The following is a 16,962-nucleotide window of genomic DNA, read 5'->3' as shown; positions in this document are numbered from 1 at the left end:
GATTGCATTGAATCTGTAGATTGCTTTGGGTAGTATAGTCATTTTCACAATGTTGATTCTTCCAATCCAAGAACATGGTATATCTCTCCATCTGTTGGTATCATCTTTAATTTCTTTCATCAGTGTCTTATAGTTTTCTGCATACAGGTCTTTTGTCTCCCTAGGTAGGTTTATTCCTAGGTATTTTATTCTTTTTGTTGCAATGGTAAATGGGAGTGTTTCCATAATTTCTCTTTCAGATTTTTCATCATTAGTGTATAGGAATGCAAGAGATTTCTGTGCATTAATTTTGTATCCTGCAACTTTACCATATTCATTAATTAGCTCTAGCAGTTTTCTGGTGGCAGTTTTAGGATTCTCTATGTATAGTATCATGTCATCCGCAAACAGTGACAGTTTTACTTCTTCTTTTCCAATTTGTATTCCTTTTATTTCTTTTTCTTCTCTGATTGCCGTGGCTAGGACTTCCAAAACTATGTTGAATAATAGTGGTGAGAGTGGACATCCTTGTCTTGTTCCTGATCTTAGAGGAAATGCTTTCAGTTTTTCACCATTGAGAATGATGTTTGCTGTGGGTTTGTCATATATGGCCTTTATTATGTTGAGGTAGCTTCCCTCTATGCCCACTTTCTGGAGAGTTTTTATCAGAAATGGGTGTTGAATTTTGTCAAAAGCTTTTTCTGCATCTATTGAGATGATCATATGGTTTTTATTCTTCAATTTGTTAATATGGTGTATCACATTGATTGATTTGCGTATATTGAAGAATCCTTGCATCCCTGGGATAAATCCCACTTGATCGTGGTGTATGATCCTTTTAATGTGTTGTTGGATTCTGTTTGCTAGTATTTTGTTGAGGATTTTTGCATCTATATTCATCAGTGATATTGGTCTGTAATTTTCTTTTTTTGTAGTGTCTTTGTCTGGTTTTGGTATCAGGGTGATGGTGGCCTCATAGAATGAGTTTGGGAGTGTTCCTTCCTCTGCAATTTTTTGGAAGAGTTTGAGAAGGATGGGTGTTAGCTCTTCTCTAAATGTTTGATAGAATTCACCTGTGAAGCCGTCTGGTCCTGGACTTTTGTTTGTTGGAAGATTTTTAATCACAGTTTCAATTTCATTACTTGTGATTGGTCTGTTCATATTTTCTATTTCTTCCTGGTTCAGTCTTGGAAGGTTATACCTTTCTAAGAATTTGTCCATTTCTTCCAGGTTGTCCATTTTATTGGCATAAAGTTGCTTGTAGTAGTCTCTTAGGATGCTTTGTATTTCTGCAGTGTCTGTTGTAACTTCTCCTTTTTCATTTCTGATTTTATTGATTTGAGTCCTCTCCCTCTTTTTCTTGATGAGCCTGGCTAATGGCTTATCAATTTTGTTTATCTTCTCAAAGAACCAACTTTTAGTTTTATTGATCTTTGCTATTGTTTTCTTTGTTTCTATTTCATTTATTTCTGCTCTGATCTTTATGATTTCTTTCCTTCTGCTAACTTTGGGTTTTGTTTGTTCTTCTTTCTCTAGTTTCTTTAGGTGTAAGGTTAGATTGTTTACTTGAGCTTTTTCTTGTTTCTTTAGGTAGGCTTGTATAGCTATAAACTTCCCTCTTAGAACTGCTTTTGCTGCATCCCATAGGTTTTGGGTCGTCGTGTTTTCATTGTCATTTGTCTCTAGGTATTTTTTGATTTCCTCTTTGATTTCTTCAGTGATCTCTTGGTTATTTAGTAACGTATTGTTTAGCCTCCATGTGTTTGTCCTTTTTACGTTTTTTTCCCTGTAATTCATTTCTAATCTCATAGCGTTGTGGTCAGAAAAGATGCTTGATATGATTTCAATTTTCTTAAATTTACTGAGGCTTGATTTGTGACCCAAGATGTGATCTATCTTGGAGAATGTTCCGTGCGCACTTGAGAAGAACGTGTAATCTGCTGTTTTTGGATGGAATGTCCGATATATATCAATTAAATCTATCTGGTCTATTGTGTCATTTAAAGCTTCTGTTTCCTTATTTATTTTCATTTTGGATGATCTGTCCATTGGTGTAAGTGAGGTGTTAAAGTCCCCCACTATTATTGTGTTACTGTTGATTTCCTCTTTTATAGCTGTTAGCAGTTGCCTTATGTATTGAGGTGCTCCTATGTTGGGTGCATATATATTTATAATTGTTATATCTTCTTCTTGGATTGATCCCTGGATCATTATGTAGTGTCCTTCCTTGTCTCTTGTAACATTCTTTATTTTAAAGTCTATTTTATCTGATATGAGTATAGCTACTCCAGCTTTCTTTTGATTTCCATTTGCATGGAATATCTTTTTCCATCCCCTCACTTTCAGTCTGTATGTGTCCCTAGGTCTAAAGTGGGTCTCTTGTAGACAGCATATATATGGGTCTTGTTTTTGTATCCATTCAGCCAGTCTATGTCTTTTGGTTGGGGCATTTAATCCATTCACGTTTAAGGTAATAATCGATATGTATGTTCCTATGACCATTTTCTTAATTGTTTTGGGTTTGTTTTTGTAGGTCCTTTTCTTCTCTTGTGTTTCCCACTTAGAGAAGTTCCTTTAGCATTTGTTGTAGAGCTGGTTTGGTGGTGCTGAATTCTCTTAGCTTTTGCTTGTCTGTAAAGCTTTTGATTTCTCCATCAAATCTAAATGAGATCCTTGCTGGGTAGAGTAATCTTGGTTGTAGGTTCTTCCCTTTCATCACTTTAAGTATATCATGCCACTCCCTTCTGGCTTGCAGAGTTTCTGCTGAGAAATCAGCTGTTAACCTTATGGGAGTTCCCTTGTATGTTATTTGTCGTTTTTCCCTTACTGCTTTCAATAATTTTTCTTTGTCTTTAATTTTTGCCACTTTGATTACTATGTGTCTCGGCGTGTTTCTCCTTGGGTTTATCCTGTATGGGACTCTCTGCGCTTCCTGGACTTGGGTGGCTATTTCCTTTCCCATGTTAGGGAAGTTTTCGACTATAATCTCTTCAAATATTTTCTCTGGTCCTTTCTCTCTCTCTTCTCCTTCTGGGACCCCTATAATGCGAATGTTGTTGCGTTTAATGTTGTCCCAGAGGTCTCTTAGGCTGTCTTCATTTCTTTTCATTCTTTTTTCTTTAGTCTGTTCCGCGGCAGTGAATTCCATCATTCTGTCTTCCAGGTCACTTATCCGTTCTTCTGCCTCAGTTATTCTGCTATTGATTCCTTCTAGTGTAGTTTTCATTTCAGTTATTGTATTGGTCATCTCTGTTTGTTTGTTCTTTAATTCTTCTAGGTCTTTGTTAATCATTTCTTGCATCTTCTCAATCTTTGCCTCCATTCTTATTCCAAGGTCCTGGATCATCTTCACTATCATTATTCTGAATTCTTTTTCTGGAAGGTTGCCTATCTCCACTTCATTTAGTTGTTTTTCTGGGGTTTTATCTTGTTTCTTCATCTGCGACATAGCCCTCTGCCTTTTCATCTTCTCTATCTTTCTGTAACTGTGGTTTTTGGTCCACAGGCTGCAGGATTATAGTTTTTCTTGCTTCTGTTGTCTGCCCTCTGGTGGTTGAGGCTATCTAAGAGGCTTGATGGGAGGCTCTGGTGGTGGGTAGAGCTGACTGTTGCTATGGCGGTCAGAGCTCAGTAAAACCTTAATCCACTTGACTGTTGATGGGTGGGGCTGGGTTCCCTCCCTGTTGCTGTGGCGGTCAGAGCTCAGTAAAACCTTAATCCACTTGACTGTTGATGGGTGGGGCTGGGTTCCCTCCCTGTTGGCTGTTTTGCCTGAGGCAATCCAACACTGGAGCCTACCCGTGCTCTTTGGTGGGGTTAATGGCAGACTCTGGGAGGGCTCACGCCAAGGAGAACTTCCCAGAACCTCTGCTGCCAGTGTCCTTATCCCCACGGTGAAACAGAGCCACCACTCGCCTCTGCAGGAGACCCCCCAACACCAGCAGGTAGGTCTGGTTCAGTCTCCCCCAGGCTCACTGCTCCTTCCCCTGGGTCCTGATGCACACATTACTTTGTGTGTGCCCTCCAAGAGTGGGATCTCTGTTTCCCCCAGTCCCGTCAAAGTCCTGCAATCCAATTCCCACTAGCCTTCAAAGTCTGATTCTCTAGGAATTCCTCCTCCCGTTGCCTGACCCCCAGGTTGGGAAGCCTGACGTGGGGCTCAGAACCTTTACTCCAGTGGGTGGACTTCTGTGGTATAAGTGTTCGCCAGTCTGTGAGTCACCCACCCAGCAGTTATGGGGTTTGGTTTTACTCTGATTGCGCCCCTCCTACCATCTCACTGTGGCTTCTCCTCTGTCCTTGGACGTGGGATATCCTCCTTGGTGAAGTCCAGGGTCTTCCTGTCAATGATTGTCCAGCAGCCAGTTGTGATTCTGGTGCTCTCGCAAGAGGGAGTGACAGCACGTCCTTCTACTCCGCCATCTTGGTTAATCTCAACGATAAACACTAATCTTAATTGAAAGCATTTAGCCTAATTGTTTTTTACCCTTAAGCAGGCCCATAGTACTTCTCCTTTGTTATTTCCTTCAGCAAATATATACTGAATACTTACTATATATGTCAGGCACTGTGCCAGGCACTGAGAGTATACAAACACAAACCACATAGTTACTACACTTGTGTGACTGTCTCATATGGGAAACAGCTATGTTATACAAATATAAGCCAAATTATAAAATATCAGGAACTATGGAAGTCCCAGTAATGTAATGGTGGTGGCTAACCAGAGAAAAGTTCTTATAGGAATTGAAACCAGAGATACTTCTTAAAGGATGAGGAGGAGTTATTTAGTGAATACCAGGGATGGAGATGGGAGAAGTGTGGAAGAGAAAGGCATGAGCAAATGCACAGAAGTAAGGACCAGCATAGTAGGTGGGATGTGTGTGTGTGTGTGTGTGTGTGTGTGTGTGTATGCTCCCATACAGTTTAGTTTTGCTGGAATTTGACTAGTCCAACAAGGAGTGGCAGAAGCCCAGAGCAGGTCCTGGAGAGCCTTGTATGCATTATAAAGGGACTTGGATTTTATACTGAAGGTGAGTGGTTCTTAATCTTTGGATAATGTTCCCCTTTGAGAATCTGTTGACAGCACTGGAACCTCTCCAGAACAGTGGGGGGAGACTTACACATGTTCAAAGATTAAAGGGCTTGCACTCAAGACACTTCTTATCTTCTGCTCCAAATACAAGCAAATGACAAAATATTAAATGAAATTAACTGACAATAAAAAGTTATTTTGTGTGTGCATTTAAAATAAAGAATAAAATGAAAACTGTAAACAACAATAACATTGTGCAGGAAGGGATTGTGAAAGATGACATGATTGGCTAGGGGTAGAGGTAGAAATACTGTTACATTTTGCTAAAAATTCTAGTTAAGTATTCATGTCAAAATTTTAGCAGAAGTCACCAAAAAGAATAAAAATGTAATCTACAGTTTTAAAATCATCATAGATAAAAGAAAACATAAAAATATTTATCAAATGGAAGGTAAGTAGGGAAGGAATCTAAGAAAAACTTTGGATAAACAGAAACCACAAAATAGGATTGTAATAAAATCCTAGTATACTAGTGACCATAATAAATACAATTGGGCTAATTTCACCAGGCAGATTTTAACACATTGAATAAAAAGAATAAAAATTTTAGCCACATACTACTTATAAGGGACACCCAAGTTAAATAATTAATTACCTAAATCAAAACCACACAGAAATGGATGAGGAAATATATACCATTCAAAAAATAACCAAAAGAAAGTTGATCTAGCTAAACTAATATCGGACAAAACAATGTAAGGCAAAAAGCATTTATGAGAATAAAGCAAGGGCACTACTTAAGAATAATCAGAAGATAAAAGGGAAGGAGATTAAAAAATATGAGGTACTGATAGAGTACTAGGTAGCTTGGGACAAGATGGGGTCAAGGGTACACAGGATGAACTTTAAGATTCTTGAGAAAGAATAGTGCAGTTGGCTGAGAATGGATGTAACCTAATTGTTGGCAGGCCTCTCTTGTGGTTAGAAAAATTGGGGTAGAGATGAGGAGGCGTGCATTTTCCCTGTGTCCAGTGGCTATTCAAAAAAAGCTCACTTTGAAGCTTTCCCAAGTTATTCTGGGAGGCTTGAAAGTAGTATTTCATATGCTCCCAGGACCATTCTCCCAGCTGCATTAACTGAGTTTATGGTCGACTGTTCAAGGATAAATTCCTAGTCTTAGTACTGGATCGGCTACCTCCTCTCAGGACCATGTGGTTCACATTTTTCTTATGGGTTTGCTGAAAGCAAAAATAGGAACTGCATGTACATAATAAGCACAAGGAGGCTGATTACTCAATGAAAGTTTACTACTCTTATTTTGACAAAACTACAAAACATCAACCAAGATTGTTCTTGTCATTGGAGGTTCATGTATTAAAGATCTTTTCCTGTATTAAAGAGGCTTATGCATTTTATATTCTACACCCCCCTTTTCTTGACATAGAATATATGGTTGTCAGTGGTCTATACCCCTTCTACAGAGGGCAGCCATGAATGGGAGCTAAGGGGCTGGTGAGCACATATTAAGGTGGTAAATGAATGTTAGGTTAGATTTAACTCTGGGGGGGAACTGAAAGCCTATTCCTTGAAATGACTGCTAGGCATCTACTCATTGAACAGTACAAGCATTAGTTAGGACTTCTCCAAATGCTAGCAGGCATAGTATGGGGCTCAAGTCAGCTATTGGGCAGATTTCAGGCATCAGGATAAATCCAGATTGGCTTTTCTCATTTGCTACATTGTTTCAATCCACATGACAGATGGTAGTGTCCTGGTATAAAATGATATCACTGGATTAGGATGACAGCTATTGGGGAGTTCAAATTCTGATCATACTTTGAAGGTAGAGTCAAAAGGATATTCTAATGTTGCAAATGGTATATGGCATTACCTATTGTCCCCCAAACCACCCATATGTACACTTATGATGTTGTCCAATGTTTTAGAAATATCAACAGTTAACTACTGAACCCTTCCAGTTAAGTTCGGCAGATTGACCACACTTGCCCATCAGCTCTCCCGCCAAAAACTTCATTAAAATATCAGTGAGGAATCAAAAAAGTATTAACCACAAGGGTAAATTCAACATAAGGGAAAACCATGGATGAAAGATTTCAAAAAATGTTTAGACAACAAACTGATGGCGGAGATTTAATGAACTTACCAGACTAGAAGAAGTAGAAATCCAAATACCTGCAAGAGGTGGGGTACCTATAAGAATCTATCTAATTTGCCTTGAAGAATGCCTAGAACATGGGCTGAGGTGTAATTGGCAACATGATTGGTTTAATATCTGTACATCAACTGGTTGAACTTGCCTGCTCCCCTGCACTTCCCTGAGCAGTCAGAGAACGACTCTACCCACCTCCATCGTATGCAGCAACAGGTTTAGTCTGGAGAAACTAAGCCCAGGAGCTCTGGATTCAGAGACAACAGACATAGGATAAGATAGGGGTGAGTGTTGGAGCTAAGAATAGTGGAATTATGTAAACATCTACGTATTGAAATACTGGACTAGCAGGCGGCTTCTCCTGCTTTGCTCCTAGAATCCTAGACAGCCAGGTTGCTGCCCTCCACCAACACACACCAATGCACTTCTTCCAATCAGCTTCTCATTTTTACATATAAAGGGGACGCCGATAATCACTGGACATTTGAGAAAAGACAACTCAAGAGGCAGAGACAAAAACAAACAGAAAACAACTTGGACAAAAACAATCAATGGAACAGAGAACCAAAAAAAGTCAGAGTTAATATCATCAAAGATAGAAGAAAAGATTATCTGTTTATGAAACCAAAACGGTATCTTATAGAAAAAGAACAATTTTTAACTTTGGAAATTAAAAATATGATGAACCAGAACAGGTTTGCTTCAGCTTCTGCTGATGGCATGGCATGGCCCAAGAGCTTCTGGGAGACCAGAGTCTGCAGGAGGAGGTGCTGCCAGTAGGAGGGTGGGCATGGGCAGCGGTGTGAAGCTGGGCTGTGAGGCTGCAGAGGAGATGGCAGAGGCGGTGGAGGGTTGGATGCTTGTTGGGGGCACTGTTGAGCTGGTGGGTCACTGACCCAGGGAAGAGTCCATAGTGTTCTTCTGTGCTCAGCTCTCCCCAGGCCAGATGCTGCCTCTCCCACCTAGTGAAGGATCTGGGGGCTTAGGTCTTGGCAGTCTGGAATAAGTTCAGCTCTCTGAGCTACTGAAACTCTACTTGGAATAGGAACAGAAATTCCAACCACAAAAAAAGGACTGAGCTTGATGAAAGCTTCCCCTGAGAACAATAACATTGTGTGTTAAAGACAGACATGTCAAGATTTAAGGGATTTAACCAACTTTTTTATTTTCAATCTTGCACATAAACTTTCATCCTGGTTGTCAATATTTTGGACAGATCCTTGGCTTTTATGAAGGTGAAACCTAAAATTTGTCTTCCACTAGAGTCTGTTGTTTTTGCTGCCTGCCAGAAGAGTTGAAGAAGAATGCAATGATTCATCTTCTCATGAAGTAATCTGGATTAGTCAACATAAATGCACTGCTTCTGACAGAAAATGAAGGAAAAAAATAACTTTGGAAGAAAAATTAGAACTATGAAATGGAACATACTGCTGTATTAAACTTTTTTTTTCTTACACAAGACTATTATACTTCTTCATATTTCAGAAAGGAAAGAAATATTGAGCCTTGATAAACTGGAAGCTCAGCTGAAAGCTTGCAATTTTCTACTAGTCTTTGCAAAAGCAAAGCCATCTGTATTAACTTTGTGTCTTCTCAATTTGGAAGTAGAAACGTAGTTTATTAAGTTATTGCAGTTTCTCCAGCTTGTTATAAAGTATTCAAAGATTGATGATACTGAGTCCTTTTACTGGAGGTAAGTAAATAGTTTCTAAATGACTAGCTGGGTATTTTCTCTTGAATGTTGCAAGAAGTTGGTTTGGATTGTCTATAGGCACAGATCCCACACCCTCCAAGACAGCAACTGTGGTGTTCCTGAGTTGTCAACAATACCAGAAGATTGTTGTCTTGATGAAGTGAAAGTGAATCCTTGGAGGATGTGAGTTTTAGAGAATGAAGTCTCAGCAGTTCTCTCGCCATCTCAGTGATCAAAGATGCACTGTCTTTTTCAACTCAAAAGTGGCACACTCTCTGTGTTTTCCATTTTAGAAATCTAATTACATTGTGTCAGAATTTAAAGTATACATATAGTTTATAAGCAATAAATGGGGAAGTAGGTAGTTTTTGGTCCAGCCCCTATCTAGGTAGGAATACAAAGACTGGAACACCTGTTGTCTATAATTATTCAGATCAGATCTGGTTTATTTTCATATTCTAAGCTATCAAATGGGTTAGGACCTCTCAAATGATTGAAAATGATTTAAATTTTGCACTTTAGTTTTTTCTTTGAATAAAATAATTTTTAGCTACTTTTCCATATGGATAATGTATTTTGTTGGTAAGGATGTAGGGAGGTAAAGAGAGAACCTTTTTTTCCCCCATGATGAAATATAAAGTAGAAGACTTTGACATCTGCTGAGAATAAAAGAGTCGAGTCTGAGTGAAGATGAGGTTTGAGGGGAGTGGTGCAAGTTCTGAATGTGTTTTGAGGGGAAGGTTGGAGGGAACTAATCAAGGAAAGTAAGAGTACTGAGGTTGATGTTGAGGTCCTAGCCAGGGCTGAAAATCATGAATTTACAGTAGTGCAAAATCCAAGAATTGGGAGATTTTTATCCAGTATTCTCAACTATCAAAATGTAGAAACAAAAAAGGTTAACTGTTACTGCTCCAGGATTTGGGTTTTGCAGTTGCTGCTGTTGCTGAACTTCTGAGGTCCAAGCTCAGTAAGGAAGGAAGTTAGCCTAGGATGGAACTGATAAATCCAAAGAAAATGGGGAATCCAGGGACTGGAGGGTTTGTGGAATTTGTTGTGCAGATTTGGTGGGAAGGATAGTAGGAGAGAGGTGAAAAAACAAAAATCTGTTTACAAAGTATAGAATATGAAACTTTGAAATTTCTGAGTGAGCTATTAAAATGTGTTCTTTAGAGGAGCGCCGTAATGCAGAGGAGGAAAGGGTAAGGTGAAAAAGGTCTAGAGAATTTGAAACTAGGATGCCATCTTTTGTCTACATGAACTCTAAAATCTCCTAGAATTATGGCAGAAGTATGGCAGAAAAATACTGTGAGCCAGTATCTGAAAGTCTACATTCAATGAAATGAGCTTAACAAGGATGATGTACAATAAATAGTCTTAAATGAGGATGGACTTTTACAGGCAGATGGAAGAGTAAAAGTCAGGAAGAAGAATGAGGGAATCAGGAGAATGTCACCTCCACTATCTCTCCATACATCCACTTTCCTGTGGACATCGGAAAAAGAATAGCTTTCAGTAGAGAGGCTTACGGGAGTACTAAAAGTCACAATTAATCAAGGTCTGTCTTCCTGTAGCATCAATTTCCATGCTTGGTAAAAAATTTCATACATCTCAGATTAATAGAAACTCAGATCCATTTTGAAGTAGGATGCTAAATTTATGTACATTAATGATAAAACAGCAAATGACAAAGAAAATTTACACTTATGAAATGCTGCTTTGGGCTAGTCCTGTGGTTCCTTCCAAAGACTCTCTTTTCACTGTCACGTATGTGGAAAACTTTAGAATTATCTAGGAGGTAAGGGGAGGGGAAGAGGTCCTGAAAGAGAAGGACACAAGGCAGTTCATTATCCACAGAAAGGACTCTTGCATGGCAACGAATAAGGTGGAGGTTGTGCTGTTTAATATAGAGAAAGATCAGGAAGAGACATTTGAAAACAGTAATTGTGCAGGTGCCCAGGAAAAGAAAAGAGGAGAAAGTGTAGGATGTTGCAATTTTTCAGTGATTAAGAAAAACAAGAATGAAGATTGTTCACAGGTGATTGTTCTCAGATATTTTCCATTCTAACTTTTGCACAAGTCATTTTTGTGTGGGAAGTACAGTACCCTGCTTGTCTTAGGCACGTGGTAAGGACTATATGTGAGGAGATTTCAGCCAGTGTTAAGAGTGCTGATAAATCCAGGGTTTTTCATGGTGTTAGAAGCCGTGAGTCATTAGTTTAAGTTCCTTCATCATAACCCTCCATGTATCTTATAATTAATTGAAATGGTGATGAGATGACTTAACTTTAGCTCAGTAACTCTTTTCTGTCAGGTCAGAGATAACCAGTGAAGACCCCAAGACACGATTTTACTTTTTTAAAAAATTGGTTTTCATAATGCTTGTCTCTTCCACCTCCTTAGGAGAGACAATAAATGCATGTAAACTGCTAACACCGAGTTTCTCAGCAAATTTAACTTTTAGGTGCCCAAGTATCAGATCTTTTGGCCTTCGGCTCACAGTGTCTCAAATCCCGGTTCTTTTGTTGGAACTATTTGCTTTTATCAAAAATTACAGCAACACTGGCATTTTTTTCCTCCTTAAGGGTTATTTTGTCCTCATGAGAGATCGCTAAAAATGCATCAGAGTAAAGACATAACCTCAGAACCCTTGAAGCTCGTTTCCTCTGTTGCCCAAATGATTCTGCTATTTTGAAATTTTGCAGCAGTTTTCAACCAGAAAGCTTTGTGAAGAACACTTCCTTCCTCAAATGTTTTTGGATATTGAATTATAGTCCCTGTTTTCTCTGTCAGTGAAGGTGATCACATTATCTTCAGATAAACTAATTTCATGATTTATTAATAATCATATGGCAGTAATTTGACCTGGTATGGCTATGAATGGTGAAATAAACTTTTTATGAGAAACTCTGGAATTTAAAGACATATATTTTTGATCTAGCCTGAAAGAGCAGCAGTCATTTCCAGAAGGACTGAAGGCAAGCCAGTTGAAAAATATTGTGAGTTTGGAGCCACTGATAAAGGGGAATTTTTCTAAAAAGGCAGGCAGTGGCCTCAGGAAAGGAGACTTGCTAAGGGTACTGGGTACAGACAGGAAATAATAGAATTGCCAAATTGGGTTTTTCAGGATATCAGGATGAGACTTAATCTGGAATTATTGAGTTTAAGTCTAGCAAGAAAGGACAGAGTAACACCTGGGGCTGTTATCAATGGTCTGCTAGCCTGAGAGGGTAATAACAAAGTAATGCTAACCCTAGCATAAATTGTTTAATTTTTATTTTTAAGAGATACTCTTCTCACCTAGGTACAATAAAGCATCAGCTGACGTCTATTAAACAAAATCCGTACTTAGTCATTTAAGCATCAACTGATTTACTGAATTTTTAAAAAGACTTAAAATTGTCCTAGAAAATTTCCCAACTGTATTGAGAGGTAATGGGGATTTGTGGTGGATGCTTAAAGATGATGCGACTTAGATAATTTGAAAAAGGAAGTGTGTGACATAAGGACTAGGATGAAGAAAGGCAATAGCTAAAAACAAAACAATGGAAGTCATATTATAAATTTTAGAAAGATATTTGAATGATAGATTGTTTGGATTTTTTTCGAATGGTCACAGAAAAATACTATACATCCTCAAATAAAAAGTAGCACTGATTTAGGAATCTTAATCAATGATGTCATGTTGGATGGGCGAGGATTATATAGACAATAGGGTGATGGTGGTGGCTATTGCAATTACATAAATACTACGTGAACCTCCCTTGCAGGGCAAGCTTTGCGATTATGGAAAAGTAAAGAAGGAATAGGTGTGAGAGGCTGTGGTTGTAGCTGATTTAAGCAAGCTGTTTCCACCATTGGTTTAAGATAGATGTGGTCTGTGTGATGGTGATTAGGTCTACCAGAGTCTATCCTGCCTAACTGAGGAGGCTTCGTGGATGAAAACTTGACCTAAGAGAAGAGGGAGTCAATGACTCAATCTGTAGATATTCAAACCAAAACCAGGCATTTTTCATCCTTGAGGAATAGTGATGCTGAGTACACATCATTTTTGCCAGTTACATTTGTCTCCTCTATGGATCTATATTTTAAAGTAAAAACTAAGTTTTTAAAAAAAGTCTCTAAGGTGGGAACAAGCAACTCTACTGTGTTGTCCTTTAGTAGAACATAACACAAAAAGTGGAAAGAAGCATTTTCCTCCAATTCAAAAATTTGATGCTTCTGGGATTTGAGTGCCACTATTGTAGCATCAGCAGAAATGGTGGGCAAGGCTGGGAACAGTGAACGTGATCCTCCAAGGCTACATCACTAACCAGAAGACACGCTTGTATTTAATGAACAAGGCTAAGGAAGAAAAGAGGGATAACAGTACAGGTGAAACGTTAAAAAATATGACTTGGTTTAAGTACATGCGAGGTACCTGGTGGAACTCCCAGAAGTGCTTGGAAGGAGAAGAATTTTGCATAGGATTTGTCCTAAATTATGAAATAAGGGGGAAATAAGCAAAAAAAAGGAAAAAAAAAAGGGTGGGGGGGTGATATTTCAATTGATTTGGATTAGATAATGTGATAGAATAATGGCTCCACAAAGATGTCCAAATCCTAATCCTCAGAAACTGTGAATGTTACATGGTGAGAGGGAAATTAAGGTTGAAATTGGAATTAAGATTGCTAATCAGCTAATGCAGGAAATTATTCTGGATTATGCAGGTGGGTTCAGTGTAATCCAGAGGGTCATCGAGGAAGAAGGAGACAGAAAAAATAGAACCAGAGAAATGGCAGCATAAAAAAGATTCAACTAGTCATTGCAGGCTTTGAAGATGGAAGGGGACCATGAGCCAAGGAAGGTGGGTAGCCTCTAGAAGATGGAAAAGGCAAAAAAAAATGAATTCTTCCCTAGAACTCTCAGTAAGGAATGCAGTCCCACTGACACCTTGATTTTAGCCCATTTCAGACTTCTCTCCTCTAAAACTGTAAGATAATAAATTGATGTTGTTTTAAGCCACTAAGTTTGTAGTAATATGTTACAACAGCAATAGGAGATCAATACAGATGTGAATTTATGGGAGTTGATGTGATTGATCAGGGAAGGAAAAGAGAAAAACAAATATATGAATTTTTTTTTTTTTTTAATTTAAGTGGTCAATTGGGATAACAATGCATCCAGAGAAGCCAACCGTAATTGGCAATGGGAGATGTTTTGGGGTAGAAGATAATGAGATTCAACTGATTTATGTTGAGTTTGAGGTAGTAGAATGCTATGAAAGCGTAAATATCCAGATGAAAAAATAGATTTGGATTTGGAAATTGACAATATAGAGAAGTATAAGAATAGAAGATTAGTCTAAAGAGTATTTTAGGCAAAAATATGGTTTAATTTTAGAGATTTTCAGATTTAGAGGTAGATCAAAATTATAAAAAATAAAATAATAGAGCAATCAGAAGTGGAAGGGGAATCAATAAAGGACAGGGATGATTTTTAAGAGAGTTTGTGGAATGTAATTGGAGTCTGGTAAACATCTGTTGAATGAATAAAAGAGAAATATCTTAGAAACTAGATAAAGGCTAAGACTGGGGTGGTTAAACGTGGCCTTGATAGTCAAGAGTGGTGAAATTGCTCCTATAAAATAATATAGACTTAGAAATTGACTAGTTTATTACACATTCCAAAAAAACACAGATTAGAGTTTATGTCCTGAAAAGTATCATCTAATAGCAGTATATGTGAGTGCTTGTTTCACTATGCCCTTGCCCATGTGGAATGTTATAATTTGAGAAGGAGGATCTCAAGTGCATCCAACTAAATTGAGGTATATTTCTCGGTATGTTATCAGTCAGTCTATGACAAATTTTTATTTTGTATTTTTATACCCTTCATCTCCCAGCACGATCCCATCCCCTTATGCTTTCTTTCCTTTTGTGCTTAATTTTTGTCCTGCCAATTCATACTTCCATAAATGTCTTGACATGTGTCAAGGTAAAATATATAGTATTGCTTCATATAATGCATATATACTTATATATGTATATATAAATTATATGTTTCATATAAATATTAGATTCATATATTACTACATGTGTTGCATTACATTTCTTACTTTTTTCATTCAGCCCATATGGAACTGGATTAAAAAATAAATATATTGGAATTATCTTCTTTTAGTACTCACCTAGGTTATCTAGTCTTCTATTGATTGATACCTAGATTGCTTCCAATTTTTTTCTACTGTTGTACTTCAATGAGCATTTTTATTCATGCCTATTTGTGTACCTGAGCAAGAGTTTCTCTAGAGCTTGTTTTTGATTCTAGATGTACATACCCTTATTTAACTAACAGATTTTATTTCCAAAATGAATGCTACTGATTACATCCAAAAATAGTGCATCAGGGTTTTTGCTTCCCTGAATCTGCAACAATACTTGATATTATTTGAATTTTTGCCAATATGATGAACATGCAGTGTAGCCATTGTTATTTTTACTTGCACTTCTGTGATTACTACTGAAGCTGGTTTCCTTTTTGTATATTTAATGGTGTTTGTGTCTATAAATTGCCTATTCATATCCTTTCTCAATTTTTTGTGGTTTCCTTATTTCTTTTATAGCCTTTTTTAAAAAATTGAAGTATAGTTGACTTACAATATTGTGTTAGTGTCAGAAGTACAGCAAAGTGATCCAGATATATAATTTTTTTCATATTATTTTACATTATAAGTTATTACTGGTTTCCTTTTTTCTTGATAATTTTTAAGACTTCCTTGATATTCCAGATCTTAATCCTTTTGTCACTTTTGGATGTTGCAAATACCCTCTTACTGCTAACTTTATCTGAGGGGGCCTTGTCTGAGGAAATCTTTATTTTTGATGTAATATTATACATGATTTTTCTTTACCTCATTAATGCCTTTTGGTCTTATTTAAAAGTCATTCTCCATAGAGAGAGAAAAGATGTTAGAGTACACTTTCCACTAATTCTGCTTTTCTTTTCGCAATGTATCTTCGATCCATGGAGCTTATTTCTGTGAAGAGTCGTAATTCCTTTGTGTTTTACATAGTATAGTGAACCAATTATTTCAACATCCTTCACAAAATAATCCATACTTTATCCTCTATATAGTACTTTAGTCTTTTATCTTTTTACATCCAATGTTGCTCTTTGGGAACCTCAGGCCAATGATTCAAATTTAACATTACCATTTTACCCTACAAATGTTGAGAATTTCTCTGTGTTTAATGTTTTAAAATATTTCTGTACTATTTATAAATATGTATTATTTTATGTTTTCTGGTCTGCTTTGTACTCTATGAGGCTTCTCACCTGAGGGCATGTATTTTTCTTTAGTTATGAAGATTTCATGACTATTATATCTGTAGTTCTTTCCTCTCCATTATCTTTTCCTTTTTATATTTTTGGCTGCGTTGGGTTTTCGTTGCTGCTTGTGGGCTTTCTCTAGTTGTGGCGAGTGGAGGCTACTCTTCATTGCGGTGAGCGGGATTCTCATTGTGGTGGCTTCTCTTGTTTGGGGCATGGGCTCTAGGTGTACGGGCTTCAGTAGTTGTGGCACGTGGACTCAGTAGTTGTGGCACACAGGCTTAGTTGCTCCGTGGCATGTGGGATCTTCCCAGACCAGGGCTCGAACCTGGGTCCCCTGCATTGGCAGGCGGATTCTTAACCACTGCACCACCAGGGGAGTCCCTCCTCTCCATTTTCTTATTTATTTTTTTCTTTCTGGGATTTGTATTAGATGGAAATTGATACTTTGACCTTTAGTGTTTGTATCTTGTAACTTCCATTTTTATAGAGTAGGGCTGAGGGTTTGTACAAGTACATAAAAGTCTATCTCATTCATTTAAAAAGCCATGTAGGGGGAGGACCTTCAAGATGGTGGAGGAGTAAGATGTGGAGATCACCTTCCTCCCCACAAATACATTAAAAAATACATCTACATGTGGAACAACTCCTACAGAACACCTACTGAATGCTGGCAGAGGACCTCAGACTTCAAAAAAGGCAAGAAACTCCCCATGTACCTGGATAGGGCAAAAGAAAAAAGAAATAATAAAGACAAAAGAATAGAGACAGGACCTG

General features: G+C 37.8%; 1 pseudogene; it reads left to right on the top strand.

Annotated features, from left to right (window-relative positions):
- Window positions 1-7,974: 7,974 nt before the first annotated feature.
- LOC132373770 (cyclin-G2-like) lies at window positions 7,975-8,881 on the top strand (annotated as a pseudogene).
- The last annotated feature ends 8,081 nt before the right edge of the window (window positions 8,882-16,962 follow it).

This window comes from Balaenoptera ricei, chromosome 10 (assembly GCF_028023285.1).
Source record: "Balaenoptera ricei isolate mBalRic1 chromosome 10, mBalRic1.hap2, whole genome shotgun sequence".
NCBI classification, from domain to species: Eukaryota; Metazoa; Chordata; class Mammalia; order Artiodactyla; family Balaenopteridae; genus Balaenoptera; species Balaenoptera ricei.
This window is presented reverse-complemented; position numbering and strand designations above follow the sequence as displayed.